An 18,893-nucleotide genomic window follows, 5' to 3' on the forward strand; every position below is an offset into this window, starting at 1 on the left:
CAGACACATATACACACACATACACACGCACATACACATGCACATACACACACCCATACACACACACACACACACGCACATACACACCCACATACATACATGCACACATACACACACACACATACACGCGCACATACACACGCACGTACACACACATACACACACACACACACATATACTAACACACACACTCCCATACACACACATACACACACACATACACACACATAGACACACAGACATACATATACACATACACATACACACGCACATACACACACGCACATACACACACACATACACACGCACATACACACACATACACACACATATACACATACACACACATACACACGCACATACACACACACATACACATACACATACACACCCACATACATACACACACACATACACACATACACATGCACACACACATACGCACACACACATACACACGCACACACCCATACACACACACACATATACACACACACTCCCATACACACACACACACACATATACACACACACACACTCCCATACACATACACATACACACACACATACACACACATGCGCGCACACACACGCACACGCGCGCGCGCACACACACACACACAATAACTAGCGGAGTGGAAACTTCTGAACTGCAGTAAAACAACACAATGTCGAGAGAGCCTGCATCAGGTGGCAGATCAGTTTGCACTTCCCCACATCAGTATTTCATTTGTCAACCTGTCCATTCTTATCACTTAGCCATCCAGATCTTTGTCTCTGAGTTCTCCTGAAAGCTTACTTTCCCACCTAGCTCTGTACCATCAGCAAGCTTGAATGTATTACTCTTGGGACCCCACATCCTTCACAGTGCTGTGGCTAAATTACCACAAGCTACCTTTCATTCAGCTACTATAAGAAATCTCACAATCAAGTACTGAAACAATAATTGAAACTTTACTGCATATAGCAACTAAAATAAGACTCCTTAAGTAAGCAAGTTAAGCCTTGATGGATTGATTTATTGTTGTCAGATGTACTGACATACAGTGAAAAGTATTGTTTTACATCCTCTACAGGCAGATCATACCATACAAAGTGCATCAGGGGAGCAAAACAAGGTGGAGGATACAATGTCACAGCTGCATAGAAGTTGCAGAGAGAGAGAGCTATCAACATTAACTTTTGACAAAAGTCTAATAGCAGCCGAGAAGAAGCTGTTCTTGAATCTGTTCCTAATTGTGTGCAAACTTTTATATCTTCTGCCCAATGGAAGGGGGTGGTAGAGAGTATAACTGGGGTGGGAGGGGTATTTGATTTTGTTGGTTAAATTTCTGATGCAGCAGGAGGTGTAGACAAAGTCAATGGATGGAAGGCTGGTTTCCATGATGGACTGGGCTGTGTTCACAACTCTCTGTAGTTTCTTGCATTCTTGGGAAAAATAGTTGCTGTACCAAGCTTTCTATGGTGCATCTGTAAACATTGGTAAGAGTCCTTGTGGCCATGCAAAATGTCCTTAGCCTCTTGAGGAAGGAGAAAAGTTGTTGTGCTTTCTTGACCATCGCATCAAGGTGGATGGTCCAGGACAGATTGTTGGTGATCGTCACTCCTAGGAACTTGACGCTCTCGACCATCTCCACCTCAGCTCCATTGAGACAGACAATGGAGTGCCCTTCACTCCGCTTCCTGAAGTTAATGACCAGCTCCACCATTTTGCTGACGTTGAGGAAGCGATTGTTGTCTTTGTACCATGATGCTGAGCACTCAATCTCTTTCCTGTATTCTGTCTTGTTATTGTTTGAGCTCTGACCTACGATGGTGGTGTCATCAGCAAACTTGCAAATGGGGTTGGGGCAGAATTTGGCCACACAACTCGACCTGGATATTACTGAACTAATGGTGGAATTTAGCTACAATTCCAACCAACAATGTTTGTCTCTGATATCCAGGTTTGATTCTTGTGCAGCGTTGTTCTTCGGAATTCTGCTGTTGGGTTCTTATAGTGTTTTATCATCCTTCAACTCCAGAATGTGATATTATTGATGATTCTTTAGAAAAAGAAAAATACTTACAGTGTGGAAATAGGCCTTTCAGCCCAACCAGTCCACACTGAACCTCTGAAGAGGGACCCACTCAGATCCATTCCCCTACACTATTACTTTACTTTTACCACTGACTAATGCAATTAACCTACCCATCCCTGAACACTGTGGGCAATTTAGCGTGGCAATCCACCTAACCTGCTCATCTCTGGATCATGGCAGGAAACCCATACAGACACAGGGAGAATGTACAAACTCCACACAGTTGGCTGAGGCTGGAATCAAACCCAGGTCCCTGGTGCTGTGAGGCAGCAGTGCTAACCACTGAGCCACCGTGTCACCCTGAAGTGTTAACTGGAGGAGCAGAGAGGGTGAAGGTTACAGAGACAGTAAGGTGGACTTTTGCAGTGATTTCAGTAATGTCAGTTTAATATCACTTTATTCAGTATTTTCTAATTTATAATCCAAGGCGGCGCTGGAGCACAGCAGCATTATCCACTTTTCACTGTGCCTAGGTACAAGTGACACTATATTAAATAAAATAAATCTAAGAATTTGAAACACAAACTACGTTCATTGCGTCTCAATATGATTTGCTGAGATAATTTCAAAATCGTGGCACCAGAATCTGAATCCCTGCATAACATGGCAAGCATTCCATGCCCCAACCCATTAAATTAGCCATTGTGAGTTTACTTTCAATCGAGGAAAGTCCCAGAAATTCTCTCCCTTAAGTTCTCTGCCCAAAGAGCCAAGTTCAAACCACTGCACCATGATCTTCACCATAGCGATAAGGTTTGCTTCAAATCTTCCCCACAGCCAGGGATGGTTAACAGCTCTCATCTGTTGACACTAAGCTGACCCTCTCTCCAGCCAAACATCACTCCCCCACCACACACACACACACACACACACATCCACACAAACACACACATACCCCACACATACACACATGCACATGCACAAACACACACACACACACACACAAACACCCACACACACACCCACACACAAACACACACCCTCCCCCCACACACGCACAAACACACACACATGCGCACATGCACAAACATGCACATGCACAAGCACACACACACCCTCCCCACACACACATCCACAGACCCACCCACACACACACACCCACACCCACACCCACACACCCATCCACAAACACACCCACACACACACCCACACACACCCACCCCACCCCCAACACACACACACACACACACACACACGCACATGCACACACACTCACACACACACCAAGGAGTCCAAAGTGCAGTGACAATGGACATGTTTATCTGCATGTTGTCGTTTACCTATGAGTAATGACTAGGAGAAAGTGAGGACTGTAGATGCTGGAGAGTCAGAGTCAAAAACTGTGGCGCTGGAAAAGCACAGCAGGCCAGGCAGCATCTGAGGAGCAGGAGAGTCTACATTTTGGGCATAAGCCCTTCATCAGGAATTCAATTCTCCTGCTCCTCAGATGCTGCCTGGACCTGCTGTGCTTTTCCAGTGCCACAGTTTTTGACTCTGAATAATGGCACCTTCCCTCACATAGCTCAGCAGCTTTCTGTCCTGTTGTTACTGACTCTCCTTGGCGTGAGGATTGGTATTCAACGATGTTATGAAAGCACCTTCCTTGAGCATCAATGGGACTTGAACACAGAGTTTCAGACTCAGGTGTGGGGAAGCTATCATGATTGTTGTGACTATAACGAGGTCAGCCAGGTCTGTCCACTGATTGGAGAAAGTGAGGACTGCAGATGCTGGAGATCAGAGCTGAAAATGTGTTGCTGGAAAAGCGCAGCAGGTCAGGCAGCATCCAAGGAGCAGGAGAATCGACGTTTCGGGCATGAGCCCTTCTTCAGTAATCCAGATTCCTGAAGAAGGGCTCATGCCCGAAACGTAGATTCTCCTGCTCCTTGGATGCTGCCTGACCTGCTGCGCTTTTCCAGCAACACATTTTCAGCTCGTGTCCACTGATTGGGGCTGTTAATCTGGTTAATTTGGATGACAGGTAAGAACAGGGGTGTCAGAGGTTCTGTTCACTCTGAGAGTTGTCTCAGAGGGAGCTGGAGCAGTGTTACATACTATATGTGTGTAAAGGGTGACTTGGTGACATAATACCAGCCTCTGCACACTTCTTTTGATACCCAGTATAACACACCTTCCTTCAAAAAGTTGCATCAAAACTTTCAAAAGACACCGGCAGTCACATTTTAAAATAATTTTGTTTTCATTTACTGAAGAACTAACTAATGAATTCAAAGCCAAGTAGACCTTTATGCTTGTCTATTGTCACTTTCAATCCAAAACCAAGCTTGTGACCCACTGGCAACATTGGCTGGAAATGTTTGTTTGCTGTGATGTACTTGTGATCAGTTATCTAAAATAGATAGATTATATAAAACAGCCCAGATTAATGCAGATTTTGTGGTTGGATATAAGCAAATATGTTTAAGTAGGATAAAAACAAGAGTGCTGGAGAAATTCTGGCATCATTTGTGGAGAGAGAAAAACAAGGTTAGCAAAGAAGGACAAAACAGTACAGCTCAGGAACAGGCCCTTCGGCCCTCCAAGCCTGCACTGACACATTTTGCCCTTCCATACCAAAACTGTCTTCACTTACAGGATCCGTATCCCTCTATTCCCTTCCTATTCATGTACTCATCCAGGTGCTTCTTGAGTGCTGCTATTGCATCTGCTTCCACCACCTCCTCTGGCAGCACATACCAGGCACTCACTGCCCTTCGTGTGAAAAACTTACCTCGCACATCTCTTTTAAACTTCCCTCCTCACACCTTGAACCCATGTCCCCTAGTAACTGACCCCTCCATCCTGGGGAAAAAGCCTTATACTTTCTACTCTATCCACACCATTCACAATCTTATGAACTTCTATCAGGTCGCCCCTCAACCTTCTGCGTTCCAGTGAAAACAGCCCCAGTCTATCCAACCTTTTTTCCTAGCTAAAATCCCCCAAACCAGGCAACATTCTTTTCTACGCCCTCTCCAAAGATTCCACATCCTTCTGGTAGTGTGGTAGCATTTCAAGGGGTCGGTTTAGTTCAGTTGGCTGGGTGGTTAGTTTGTGAGGCAGTGTGATTCTAACATGATAGGTTCAATTCCCACACTGGCTCCGGTTACCTCCTGCAACTTTTCCCCTCACTTGAGGTATGGTGACCCTCAGGTTAGGCCCCCATCAGTTGTCTCTCTTGAATGAGAGAGCAGCCCTATATTGTGACACAACTGTAATGTTCCAAGTCTAGTGAGACTGTTCTGAAGAAGGGTCACTGCACATGAAGCATTAACTCTGTTTTTCAATCTCCATGGATTCTGCCAGACCTGCTGAGTCTCTCCAGCACTTGCTGTTTTCATTTTCAGAATTTGCTTTAATGTATTGGAAACGGCGTGGTAAAAGAAGGTCAAATTAAGCAATATTGGGGGTTGCAATTTGTGTAAGAATCACTGGCCTTGCTGAAGACAGAATTTCTGCCTCCAATCTCCAGGCCGAAGGTTCCCTTGAGTTGGTGTGGCGAGAGCTAACTTCAAAAGCTTGTGTGAGAAAGAGCAACATTTATTGTTCGGATCCTTGCAGCTGAGATGTTTTCAGTCGTTTTGTTCAGGTGTTTCCTTCAATGTGCATGTGTATCAGCAAATGGTCTGTCTGAAGAGTATGGTGCTGAGTAAAAATGGGTGAATAGAGGGGCTGTCAATGTTTCTTTGATGAGGAACCTCAGTGAAACCCAGGGGTCACTGTGCAAGACGATGCCAGTGGTAGAGCAAGTGGGAGAGTGAGAGAGCTAGGCCTGAGAGCTTTTGGGTTGCGAGACAGAGTGCGAGTTGAGAAACGTTTCCACACTCAAAATGCCTCTGGCGAAAGATGTGCTACGTCTATCAGGAGGCTGGTACAATTACAACATTTAAAAGGCATCTGGATGGGTCGATGCATAGGAAGGGTTCAGGAGGATATGGGCTAACTGCCAGCAAGTGGGACTAGGTCAGATTGGGACATTTAGTCAGCACAGAATAAGTGGACCGAAAGGGTCTGTTTCCATCCTGCTTGACTCCATAGCAGAAAGCTGTTCCTTCAAAAGAAGAGACAAAAAAGCTGTAGATGCTGGAATCCAAGGTAGACAAGCTCGAGGCTGGAAGAACATGGCAAGCCAGGCAGCAGCAGGAGCTTGAGAAGTCAACATTTCAGGTATAACCCTTCTTCAGGACTAAAATGAAGATTAGATTCCCTACAGTATGGAAACAGGCCATTCGGCCCTGAAGGTTGGTGCGTTGGATTGGGTAAGACTCTCTGTACCACTGAGCATCGAGGAAGTGATTGGGGGATACGGATTCACTTCTCTGAGATCTGGATGACAGAAGGGAAGGAAGTGTAGCTGGACAAGACTTGGTGGGGGATTTGGGCAGGGGACGGGCAGTTGTCACTGTCTCCTGTCCTTACCCAGCTGGTTTATGTTAACTTCTTTGAACATCCTACTGGTGTTGAATTACTTGTTAGAATTGTCAAAGAAAATGTTGTAATATTAAAACAAAATGGTGATCACTGATACATGTAAATGGTCAACATTCATAGAAATCATAGAATTCCAACAGTATGGAAACAGGCCCTTCGGCCCAACAAGTCCACACCAACCGTCCGAAGAGTAACACACTCATTCCCCTAAATTTCTTCCTGATTAATGTACCTAGCCCACACATCCCTGAACACTATGACAATTTAGCATGGCCAATTCACCTAACATGCACATCTTTAGACTGTGAGAGGAAACCAGAGCACCCAGAGGAAACCCACGCAGACACGGGGAGAATGTGCAAACTCCACACAGACAGTGGCCCGAGGCTGGAATCGAACCTGGGTCCCTGGTGCTGTGAGGCAGCAGTGCGGTTCACATTGAGGGAAGTTGCAGAAGAGGAAGGGATACATGCCACTTAAATTGTGTTTCAGCCTTGATTACATTATGTTCTAAAGGCAAGGTGTTAGAAGAAGGTCATATTTCCAACTCTCTTCATTTTAAGGTAAAATTGAAAGAGTTGTGCAGTTTATTAATAGCTCTGCCTGACCACAGGTATGGATGGCCCACCCACTGTTGGGGAACAAAGCACAGATCAAATGTTATTGAAATGCACAATCCTAGTTTAATGTTTTTTTTATGAAAGTGCAGCCACAGGAAGACAGGGGAGTGAAGAAGACATTTGGTATGCGTGCCTTTATTGGTTAGTGCATTGAGTATGGGTTGGGAGATCATGTTGCAGCTGTAACAGGAGATTGGTTAGACCACTTTTGGAATATTGTGTTCAGTTTTGGTCTCCATCCTATTGGAAGGATGTTGTGAAACTTGAAAGGGTTCAGAAAAGATCTACAAAGATATTGCCAGGGTTGGAGGGTTTGAGCTATAGGGAGAGGCTGAATAAGCTGGGGCTGTTTTCCCTGAAGCGTCGAAGGCTGAGGGGTGACATTATAGAGGTTTATAAAATCATGTGGGGCATGGGGTGGGGGCAGTCCAGAAAAAGAGAACATAGGTTTAGGGTGAGAGGGGAATGATTTAACAGGGATCTTAGGGGCAACATTTTCCTGCGGAGAGTGGAATGGAATAAACTTCCAGAGGAAGTGGTGGAGGCTGGTTAATAGAACTTTTCTGTAGATTAGTCTATTGATGGCCTTCTAAGTAATTGTTAATCTCTGTTTTAACTTTGTTACAGCAAATGTCTCAAAATCTGATATCATATCAGGTGATTCCATTAAGTCACCGAGAACTTTTTAAAATGTATTTTTATTGAGAAAAGGTTTATTTTTTATGAAGCTACAAAATAATAGCAACAATAAGCCAACAATGCTATTTTATATATATAAGTGTGTGCATGTGTGTGTGTGTGTGCGCGCGCGCGTGTCTGTGTGTATGTGTGTGCGTGTGTGTCTGTGTGTGTGTGTGTGTGTCTGTGTGTGTGCATGCATGTGTCTGTGTGTGTGTGTCTGTGTGTGTCTGTATGTGTGTGTGTCTGTGTGTGTGTGTGCGCGCGTATATGTGTGTGTCTGTGTGTGTGCGTGTGTGTCTGTATGTGTGCATGTATGTGTCTCTGTGTGTGTGTGTGTCTGTGCGTGTGTTTGTGTGTATCTGTGTGTGTGTCTGTGTGTGTGTGTTTCTGTGTGTGTATATAAAAGGAAAATTTTTAAAAAAACATGCAAACAAAACAAAACTATACTCATGCAACAGTAGAAGTAACAAATAAATAAATTCTGCTGCTCAGCACAACGAAACAATAACACCAGACCTTCAACTGCATTGAATGTAACACCCACGTTTTTTCCTCTCTGGATACCAAACTCACTAAATCAGATCGTCACAGCTACACAAAAGCCCCAATTAAGATGGTAGACAAATCTGCATCCAGGTAATCCTGAAGTAACTTTTTAAAAAGTGATCACTCTCTATAGGCATTGTGGCTTTGGCCCCTCAGGTGGACAGAACAGAGTCTACGTCATGGCTCGACAGTGTCAAGACAGCCATGAATGTGAAACAGATAGGCATTGCCACATCCTCCTCTGACCAAGTTGGCACCCCCCCCCTGCCCCGCCACCGCCTCCCTCAGGTTGAAAGGTTTGAGGAGGTGATGCAGAGATTCTGAGTACATAGGACCCACCATTTTTGTATTGATTTTATCTGATTTATTATTGTCACATGTACCTAGGTACAGTGGGAAGTTTTGTTTTGCGTGCAGATCATACCATACAAAGTGCGTTAAGGTAATAGAACAGAGCGAGGAATACAAAGTGACAGCTGCAGAGAAGGTGCACAAAGAACGAGATCAACATTAAATTTAAAATGTGAGAGGTCCAATCAGAAGTCTAATAACAGCGGGGAAGAAGCTGTTATTAAACCTTTTTGTCTGTGTAAAGGAACTTTTATATTTTCTGCCCAACTGAAAAGGGTGATGGAGATTATAACCAGAGTAGGGGGAGTGGGGGGGGGGGGGGGGGGTGTCTTTAATTACATTGGCTGCTTTCCTTAGACAATGGTAAGTATAGACGGAGTCAATGGATGGAAGGCTGGTTTGTGTGATGGACTTGGCTGTGTTCATGACTGTCTGTCGTGTCTTGTGGTCTTGGGAAAACCAGTTGCCAAACCCCACATATGGTGCATCCAGATCAAATGCTTCCTATGGTGCATCTATAAATAAAAGGGGTCGTTCTTGTGGAAATGCCGAATTTCCTTCGCCTCCTGAGGAGGTAGAGACCTTGTTGCCCTTCTTTGACCATCGCATCAACATGGGTGGACCAGGAGAAAGTGAGGGCTGCAAATGCTGGAGATCAGAGTCAAAGAGTGTGGCGCTGGAAAAGCACAGCAGGTCAGGCAGCATCCGAGGAGCAAGAGAGTCGACGTTTCAAGCATAAGGTCTTCATCAGGAATAGGTGGACCAGGAACTTAACGCTCTCTCCCATCTCCATCTCAGCTCCATTGATACAGACAGGGGTGTACCCTCCACTTCGCTTCCTGAAGGCAATGACCAGGTCTTTCGCATTGTTGATGTTGACGGAGAGGTTTTGCTGCCTCTACAGGAATCCTTTGGGCTGACAACTTCTGACTAGCATTGGTGAGCTCCTGTCAGACTCTCAGAGTAGGAGGCTTCTCAACCTTTCAGGGATGCCCTGGGTTCTCCAGGAATTTACAGGGATAATCTCGCTTCCTGTTCTGTCCCCTTCAATATCCCTGTCCCAATCTATGTGCAGGTCTATCCCGGTAATGACTAAGGGATTGTTCATATTTATTCATATTTGTGCTGCCAGTTCATAACTTTTGTCTGGATTAGTGGTGCTGGAAGAGCACAGCAATTCAGGCAGCATCCAAGGAGTAGCGAAATCGATGTTTCAGGCAAAAGCCCTTCATCAGGAATAAAGGCAGAGAGCCTGAAGCGATTTCTCCACGCTTCAGGCTCACTATCTTTTGCCCGAAACGTTGATTTCGCTGCTCCTTGGATGCTGCCTGAATTGCTGTGCTCTTCCAGCACCACTAATCCAGACTCTGGTTTCCAACATCCGCAGTCATTGTTTTTACCTAGTTCATTACTTTTGCCGTGTGTATTCACATACTTCAGCTTTGGCTTTTTATCATTTTTTATGCACCCAGCTATCTATTGATTTCCTCTGAGTTTGATACTTTTGGCACGGTGGCTCAGTGGTTAGCGCTGCTACCTCACAGCACCAGGCACCCAAGTTCGATTTCAGCCTCGAGTGGAGTTTGCACATTCTCCCCATGTCTGCGTGGGTTTCCTCCGGGTGTTCTGGTTTCCTCCCACAGTCCAAAGATATGCAGGTTAAGGTGAATTGGCCATGCTAAATTGCCCATAGTGTTCAGAGATGTGTAGGTTAGATGCATTAGTCAGGGGAAATATAGAGTAATAGGGAATAGGTCTGGGTGTGTTACTCCTTGGAGGGTTGCTGTAGGGGGTTCTATGATCCTATTCATCTCTGTTAAAGTCTGTTTCTCATTTCCCGTAATAATACCTTTCTCTTTTGCCTTGTCTCTACTCCTGGATTTACCACATCTTCCTAAATTTGACCCTTTGCCTACAAGATCTAATTTAAAACCTTTTCACCTTCCCTAGTTAACAGCTTACCAGAATGCTCCATTCCAGTTCAGTTCAGGCGTAGACCATCCCAATAGTACAACCCCCACTTTCCCCAGCACCAGTCTCCCGCTGAATAAAAAGGCAACTTGTTATCTAAATTCAAAATGCTTCAGGGTAGAGGGATCTGGGAGTCCTTGCAGAAAGCTAGCATGCAGGGCACATAGACTTACCGGACTCTATGGTTTCTCTCTCATTAGAAAAAGGTGGTCGTTTAACTTGAGGATTATCAGACTAGGGAGAGGAACAGTCCCCATGATAACCTCAGCTGGTGGAGAAATTGAACCCATACTGTTGGCATCATTCTCCAATGTAAGTCAGCCATCCAGCCAACTGAGCTAACTGTCTCCCCATGCAGCATGGAATAAGGAGGGCGAATAGAATTTTGGCATTTATTGCTAAAGAAACAGAATATAAAAGTAGTTGCAACATAACAAGGCTTTCGCAAGACTGAATCTGGAGCATACAGATTTGGCCCCCTTACTTAAAGAGGAATATAGTTACATTGGAGCCAGTTCAGGAAGGCTCTGTGTGATCAATTCCAAAGCTGGAAGTCTTGTCGTCTGAGAAGAGACTGGGCAGTTCAGGCCTACACTTCTTAGACTATAAAAGAATGAGAGAAGATCTAACGGAGGTACCTCAGATGCTAAAGGGGATTGGAAAATTAAAGTAGAGAGGATGCTTCCTCGTGTGGGGTGATCTTGAATGGGAGGTCACAGTTTTAGGATAAGGAATAATAGATTTAAAACAGAGATAAGGTGAAATTACATCTCTCATAGGGTCATGAATTGGTGGAATTCACTATCCCAGAATGTGGTGGATGCTGGGACACTCAATGATCACCACATTACCAAAGGATGTGGACACTTTGGAGAAGGTGCAGAGAAGGTTTAGGAGGATGTTGCCTGGTATGCAAGGTGCGAGCTATGAAGAAAGGTTTGAGTAGGTTAGGATTGTTTTCATTAGAAAAAAGAAGATTGAAGGGGACCTGATTGAGGTCTACAAAATCATGAAGGGTATAGACAGGGTAGATAGAGATAAGCTTTTTCCCAGGGTGAGGGATTCAGTAACGAAAGGTCATGCTTTCAAGGTGAGAGGTGAAAAGTGTAAGGGGGATACACACGGCAAGTACTTTACACAGAGGGTGGTAGGTGCCTAGAATGCGTTGCCAGTAGAGGTGATAGAGGCAGGCGCGGTAGATTCAAGATTCATCTGGACAGATGCATGACTAGGTGGGGAGCAGAGGGATACAGATGCTTAGGAATTGGGCGACAGGTTTAGACAGTAGATTTGGATCAGCTCAGGCTTGGAGGGCCGAAGGGCCTGTTCCTGAGTTGTAAATTTTCTTTGTTCTTTGTTATTTGAATAAATTTAAGGAGGAGATAGATTTTTAATTGGTAAGGGCTAAAGAGTTATAGGGAGAGGGCAGGAGAGTGGAGTTGAGGCCGAGATTAGATCAGCCATAATTGTATTAAATGGTGAAACAGTGTTAAGTGGCTGAATTGCTTACTCCTGCTTCAGTTCTTATGTTATTATGTAATGACAGTGGCCCAGCCAGTAATTTTATAAAGATGTGACTTCTTGCCCTTTTTTCTCTATCTATACATTCCTAGTACTGTTTTTTTTAAAAACGACCTTAACTGTTTGTCCAAAAGCCCATGGAACTGAGGATGCAGAAAATCAGAAATGAAAACAGAAATTGCTGAACAAACTCAGCTGGTCTGGCGGCATTGTGGATAGAAATCCGAATTAGCATTTCAGTCCCCATGATCTTCCTCCAGTTCTGAGTCTTTCCAGCAATTTCTGTTTTTGATTCTTAACTATTTGTCCTCCCATTCTCAACAATTGGCTTACCTACATTCCCAGGTCAGACTAGTTTTCAAACCAAGTTCATAAGGTTCACCATATTCTTGAAGAACATAATATAAAACATAATCTGAGGAATATAAAACGTAACCTGAAACATTAACTCTGATTTCTCTCCACAGATGATGCCAGACCTGCTGTGCTTTTCCAGCAATTTCTGTTTTCGTTGCATATTTTATGTTGTTTTATTCAGCAAACTAGGGTTGTGCATTCATTGTAGAGTCATAGAGATGTACAGCATGGAAACAGACCCTTTGGTCCAAACTGTCCATGCCGACCAGATATCCCAACCCAATCTAGTCTCTCCGGCCAGCACCTGGCCCATATCCCTCCAAACCCTTCTTATTCATAACACAGGCCAGGGGTTTAGTGTTGTGTGCACTAGGTGTTGGGACAGGAAATTTCAGAAGTGACCAATTCCCCGCGGCTGAGAACACTGTTTGGAATCAAACACCAATTAAATGCAGCAAGCTTTGTTTTAACTGGCACCTTAATCAACTGGCACAGATTTATCCTTGTGTATTGCGATCTGCCGTGATGCTTTAGCATGCTGTAAATAAAGTGTAATCATGATTTGACACCCCTTGCATTGCGTTTCTGTTACTGTGTGTTTTCACCTTGGTTTTAGGAGGTGGGTTAATGTGATTACATTGTTTGTTTTGAGGAATGTTGATGTCTAGAAGCTTCGCTTGGTCAGGGTTTCCTGCGGTTCGGCGTGCCTCCTGATTACCCGGAATATTGGGTCAACCGACACACTCATGATTTTACTAACCAGAAGCTTCTGGTTAATTAAAAAAAAAGAGATTTACAAATGAAGAGCTTCTGTTGAGTCTACTGTTCCTCGGATGCTGCCTGACCTGCTGTGCTTTTCCAGTGCCACACTTGTCGACTGTGTACTTAAGAGCTGTCCAGAAAATCTCTCTAAGGATTTGATTTGATTTATTATTGTCACACGTACTTTGATACAGTGAAAATTATTGTTTTGCATGCTCACCAGACAAATCATACCTTACCTAAGTACATCAGGGTAATAGAGCAGAGTGCAGTATACGGTGTTACAGCTGCAGAGAAGTTGCAGAGGAAGTTCAACTCTAATATATGAGAGGTTCATGTCCTCACAGTAATAAAATAATGATTCTGTATGAAAGATAATAAACTGGATGATAGCATTATAATTATAGAATGATACTAACAGCAGCATTGGTATTGTTATCTGAGATCTCTGGCAGTGCTGTTGTAGGAATTGTCAGTGTGGTTACAATGGTAAGTGGTAATGAGTCCATTGCTATCTATTCTCAGCAGTCATGATTTGGAGATGCCGGTGTTGGACTGGGGTGTACAAAGTTGAAAATCACACAACACCAGGTTATAATCCAACAGGTTTAATTGGAAGCGCGTGTGCTTCCAATTAAACCTGTTGGACAATAACCTGGTGTTGTGTGACTTTTAACTTTATTCTCAGCAGGAACTGGAAAGGTTCGTTCCAGACACTGGGTGAAAAGGGTGGGTTTCCTGCAGGTACTGAACGATGCCAGAGTTCCACCCAGTGGTACTGACCACCTGTAAAGGCTGAGTGTTACATTCCAAAACCAAGCATTGGCCGTGCCCAGCAGACACATCCAGTAGTGAAGACAGTCTCCTTCAGCCTGTATGGTGCAGGAGGACTTGCAGTTTATGGATTGCTGGAGGTGCTGCCAGTGAAAGACTTTATAAAAGTGACTCAACCCTTGCTCAGAAGGCGAGAGGGGGAAGGGTTGTTGTGGGGGTGGGGGTTGGGGGAGGTGGTACATGGTCTATTTCTATTTTAATTCTTTCTCAATGGGCATCACTGGAAAGACCAGACATTGTTGCCCAACCCTAGTTGCCTCTTGAACTGAGTGTCTTGTTCAGCCAGGGGGCAGTTATAGCATCATAGACCTGTATAGCACAGAAACAGATCCTTTAGTCCAACTCGTCCATATGGACCAGATATCCTAAATTAATCATTCCCATTGCCAGCACTTGACCCATACCCATCTCAACCCATCCTATCAAATTTTAAATGTTGTAATTGTGACCATTTCCACACTTCCTCTGGCAGCTCATTCCAAACATGCACCACCCTGCGTGAAAAGGTTGCCCCTCGGGTCCCTTTTAAATCTTTACCCTCTCATCTCAAGCCAATGCTCTCTAGTTTCGGACTCCCCCACCCAACAACCTTGACTATTTACCCTAAAAATGCCCCTCATGATTTAGTAAACTTCTATAAGGTCAGCTCTCAGCCCCCGACGCTCCAGGGAAAATAGCCCCAGCCTACTCAGCCTCACCCTATAGCTCAAACTCTCTAACCTCAGCAACATCCTTGTAAGTCTTTTCTGAATCCTTTCAAGTTTCACAACATCTTTCCTCTGACAGGGAGAGCTGAATCGCATGTGTATCCCAAAAGTGGCTTAAGCAGTCCTGTACAGCTGCAAAATGATCTCCCAACTCCTCCACTTCATGCATTGACCAATAAAGGCGAGTGTGCCAAATGCCTTCTTCATCATCCTGTTTACCTGTGACTCCAACTTCAAGGGAGTATGAACTTGCAACCCAAGGTCTCTTTGTTTGGCAACCCTCCCCAAGGCCCTGCCATTACGTGTCTAAGTCCTGCCCTGATTTGCCTTTCCAAAATGCAGCAGCTCACATTTATTCAAATTAAGCTCCATCTGCCACTCCTCAAATGCACTCAGTCTTTTTCCCAGGGTTGGGGAATCAAGGACTAGAGGGCATCAGTTTAAGGTTAGAGGGGAAAGAATAAAAGGAAACTTGAGGGCAACTTTTTTTACACAGATAGTGATACGCATATGGAATGAGCTGCCAGGGGAAGTGGTTGAGGTGGGTACATTAACAACATTTAAAAGGCATTTGGGAAAAAAAAACATGGTTAGGAAAGGATTAGAAGGATATAGACCAAGTGCAGGGAAACGGGGTTAGCATGGATGTACATTTTGGTCGGCATGGACCAGTTCGGGCCGTGCTGTAAGACTCTACGGCTCTATTCCAACATCTGCAGTAATTTTCCCCCACATTGTGTTTAATCAGCTAATGTGGGGCTTTCCAGTGCAAAAAGAACTGATGATAAAGATAAACTCACAATAATTTTACAGACTGGAGACACTGTCAGAACGCATGAGTAGACAGAGGAAGATGCTGGCTGCGTTGAATAGGTAGCTTTCAGTTCAGTCAGGAGAAAGGCAGAAAGGTAGAGATGAACACACGCCAGACAGAGATAGAGGCAAGAGCTGTTCAGCCACATGCGTTCTCAGACATGACCTTGTGGAAAGCCAGAGCACCAGGAAAATATGTGGAAAAGAAAGAGAGAAGATTTTAAATGGTTTGGCAGGGATAAAACAAAAGGGCGAATGAGTCGTAAACAGAACTAAAGATACATTTTGGAAGATGATGATGAGGATTGAGGACACAATCAATCGAGGAGGATGGGGAGGCAATGGCCTCGTTGTATTTTTGCTAGACTATTAATCCAAGGATGTGGGTTCAAATCCTGCCATGGCAGATGGTGAAACTTGAATTCAATGAATTAAGAGCGTAATGGTGACCATAAAACTATTGCTTCAAATGCCCTTTAGTGAAGGAAACTGCAGTCCTTCCCTGGACCGGCCTGTATGTCAGATTCCTGATGAAGTGCTTTTGCCTGAAACATCGGTTTTCCTGCTCCTCGGATGCGGCCAGACCTGCTGTGCTTTTCTAGCACCACTCTGATCTAAACCCTGGCCTGTATGTTACCCCAACCAAGTTAGTTCTTAACTAGCCTCTGGGCAGTTGGGGATGGGCAATAAACACTGGCCTGGCCAATGACACCCACATTGTGTAAATTAATATTAAGAAAGAAAAAAATACCGTGTGAAACGGCTGGATGCAAGAGTTCCCAAAAGAACAGAAATCCACACAATCATTCAGATCAGGAAGAGATTGAAATATAAACCCAGACCCATCAATCTGAAACCTGATACCAGAGCACAAAGAAACATCAACCCACTCAAACTATACAAGAAGGGGCTTTTCTGATAATTTGGAAATAAATGAATACTCCATGTAAAGTACTTTGAAACCATGCGAAGTTATATAGGGAAACCGCACACATACACATACAGATACATATTCATATACACAGACACACATTCACACAGATACACACATGGACATACAAACAGTACACACACCCAGACATCACACTAACACAGATGCACAAACACACACACTACAGACACACACAGGCAGATACATAAACACCCCCACACACACACTATATGCACACACTGCACATACAGATAACCACACACACTACATATATACATATACACCACACTACACACACACAGATACACACACAGAGACACACACACACAGATATACACATGGATATGCACACACTACACACACTTAGACATCACACAAACACGCACACTATAGACACACACAACCAGATAAATAAACACCCACCACACGCACATTATATGCACACACACTGCACATACAGATGCATGCACATATTACATACATACAGACATACAACATACACACAGAGATATACACTCACAGATATACACATGGATATACACACACTACACACATTCAGATATCCCACAAACACAGATACACAAACACACACACTACAGACACACAGAGACAGATACATAAATGCCTATCACACACACACACTATATGCACACACACTACACATACAGATGCACGCACACACTACATACACACACACACACACACACACACACACAAGCTGTGTCCCTGTAGTGATCCTCTCAGCCCGCGGTTGAGCTGTTCTGAAGAATGCAGAGTATCTCAGTAGACCATCAGGTAAACGAGTTAGGTGAAGTGATAGCACCTTGTGAACATTAACAGCTGAAACTGAGTTAAACTTAGGAGGAAATCAGCAAAGATGAGAACACGAGATACTCTCTTGGGAAGTGATGCAGGGTGGCCAGGGTTGATACAGCCAGCAACTGAGCAGTACTAATCTGTCAGGCTTTATATCTCACTAATAGATACTTTAATGTGAGGCTGGATCTGACTACAAGGCAATGCAGGAAGACCTTCCCCAGAAGGTGCACAAAGGTGACATTGGAATGGGGAAGCATAAGCCCAAAGCCAGATCAGCAGTGTGGGAAATACAAAGATTACACAACCAAAGAAGGAGGTGATACGATAAGTCTTACTCTAAGGTGTGGCTGAATTCCTGAAAGACATGACTTTATGTAAACCAACTTTAAGTGAAACATAGGTGAGTAAAGGAACCAATGTAAAAGATGGAATGAGGTTCCATCAGATCTTCCTTTTCAAAAAAAGTTAAAACATAGCACCCAGTAAGTTACATTGCTCAATTAAAACCATTAAAATAATTTTAAAGTATGCAGTAAAGATGCAGCTTTCAATTTGCATAGAATTTGTTAAATGCTGTGGTCCCTGCCTTTGTCTTGTTTTCTTGTTTTCTGTTCCACAATGCAGTGGTTATTCCTCCAGCCAATTTGCCAACATTTTCTGGAACGTTGTCCATCAGATCCTCCAGTCGTTGGAAAGAAATTCCAAAGCGACACTGCAAAAGTCATGAAGCTGTTTCTATCAAAGATTTTTTTAAAAGGTGCCTGTTGAAGTGCCTTCTCACCAGTGCCACTCACAGAGTCAGAGAGGTTTACAGCATGGAAACAGACCCTTCGGCCCAACTTGTCCATACCGATCAGTTTTCACAATTAATCTAGTCCCACTTGCCTACATTGGGTCCATATCCCTCTGAACCAATCCCATCCATGCGCCTGTCTAAATGTTTCTTAAGTGTTTCTCAATGTTTCTTTTTGGCGACACAGTGGCTCAGTGGTTAGCATTGCTGCCTCACAACGCCAGGGACCTGGGTTTGATTCCAGCCTTGGGTGACTGTCTGTGTGGAGTTTGCACATTCTCCCCGTGTCTGCATGGGTTTCCTCCCACAATCCAAAAATGTGCAGGTTAGGGTGAATTGGCCATGCTAAATTGCCGGTAGTGTTAGATGCATTAATCAGGGGTAAATATAGGGTAGGGAAATAGGTCTGGGTGGGTTACTCTTTGAGGGTCGGTGTTGGCTGGTTGGGCCGAAGGGTCTGTTTCCATACTGTGGGGAATGTAGTCTAAATGACAAAATTGTATTTGTTTCCACCACTACCTCTGGCCAGGCAGGGTCAGGGGGTGGAGAAGTCGACATTTTAGGTGTAATCCTTACAACCTGAAATGTCACCTTCTCCACCTCCTGATGTTGCCTGGCCCGCAGTGTTCCTCCAGCCTCCCACCTGTCTGGATTCCAGCAGGTGCAGTTTCTTTTG

At 44.2% G+C, this 18,893-nt stretch overlaps 1 protein-coding gene across 1 annotated transcript in view; it reads left to right on the forward strand.

Moving 5' to 3' along the window:
- LOC140458481 (nuclear receptor ROR-alpha A) overlaps window positions 1-18,893 on the forward strand; it is a 915,004-nt gene that overhangs the window by 472,301 nt on the left and 423,810 nt on the right. The gene's annotated exons all lie outside the window — the stretch shown is intronic.

This window comes from Chiloscyllium punctatum, chromosome 33 (genome assembly GCF_047496795.1).
Source record: "Chiloscyllium punctatum isolate Juve2018m chromosome 33, sChiPun1.3, whole genome shotgun sequence".
NCBI classification, from domain to species: Eukaryota; Metazoa; Chordata; class Chondrichthyes; order Orectolobiformes; family Hemiscylliidae; genus Chiloscyllium; species Chiloscyllium punctatum.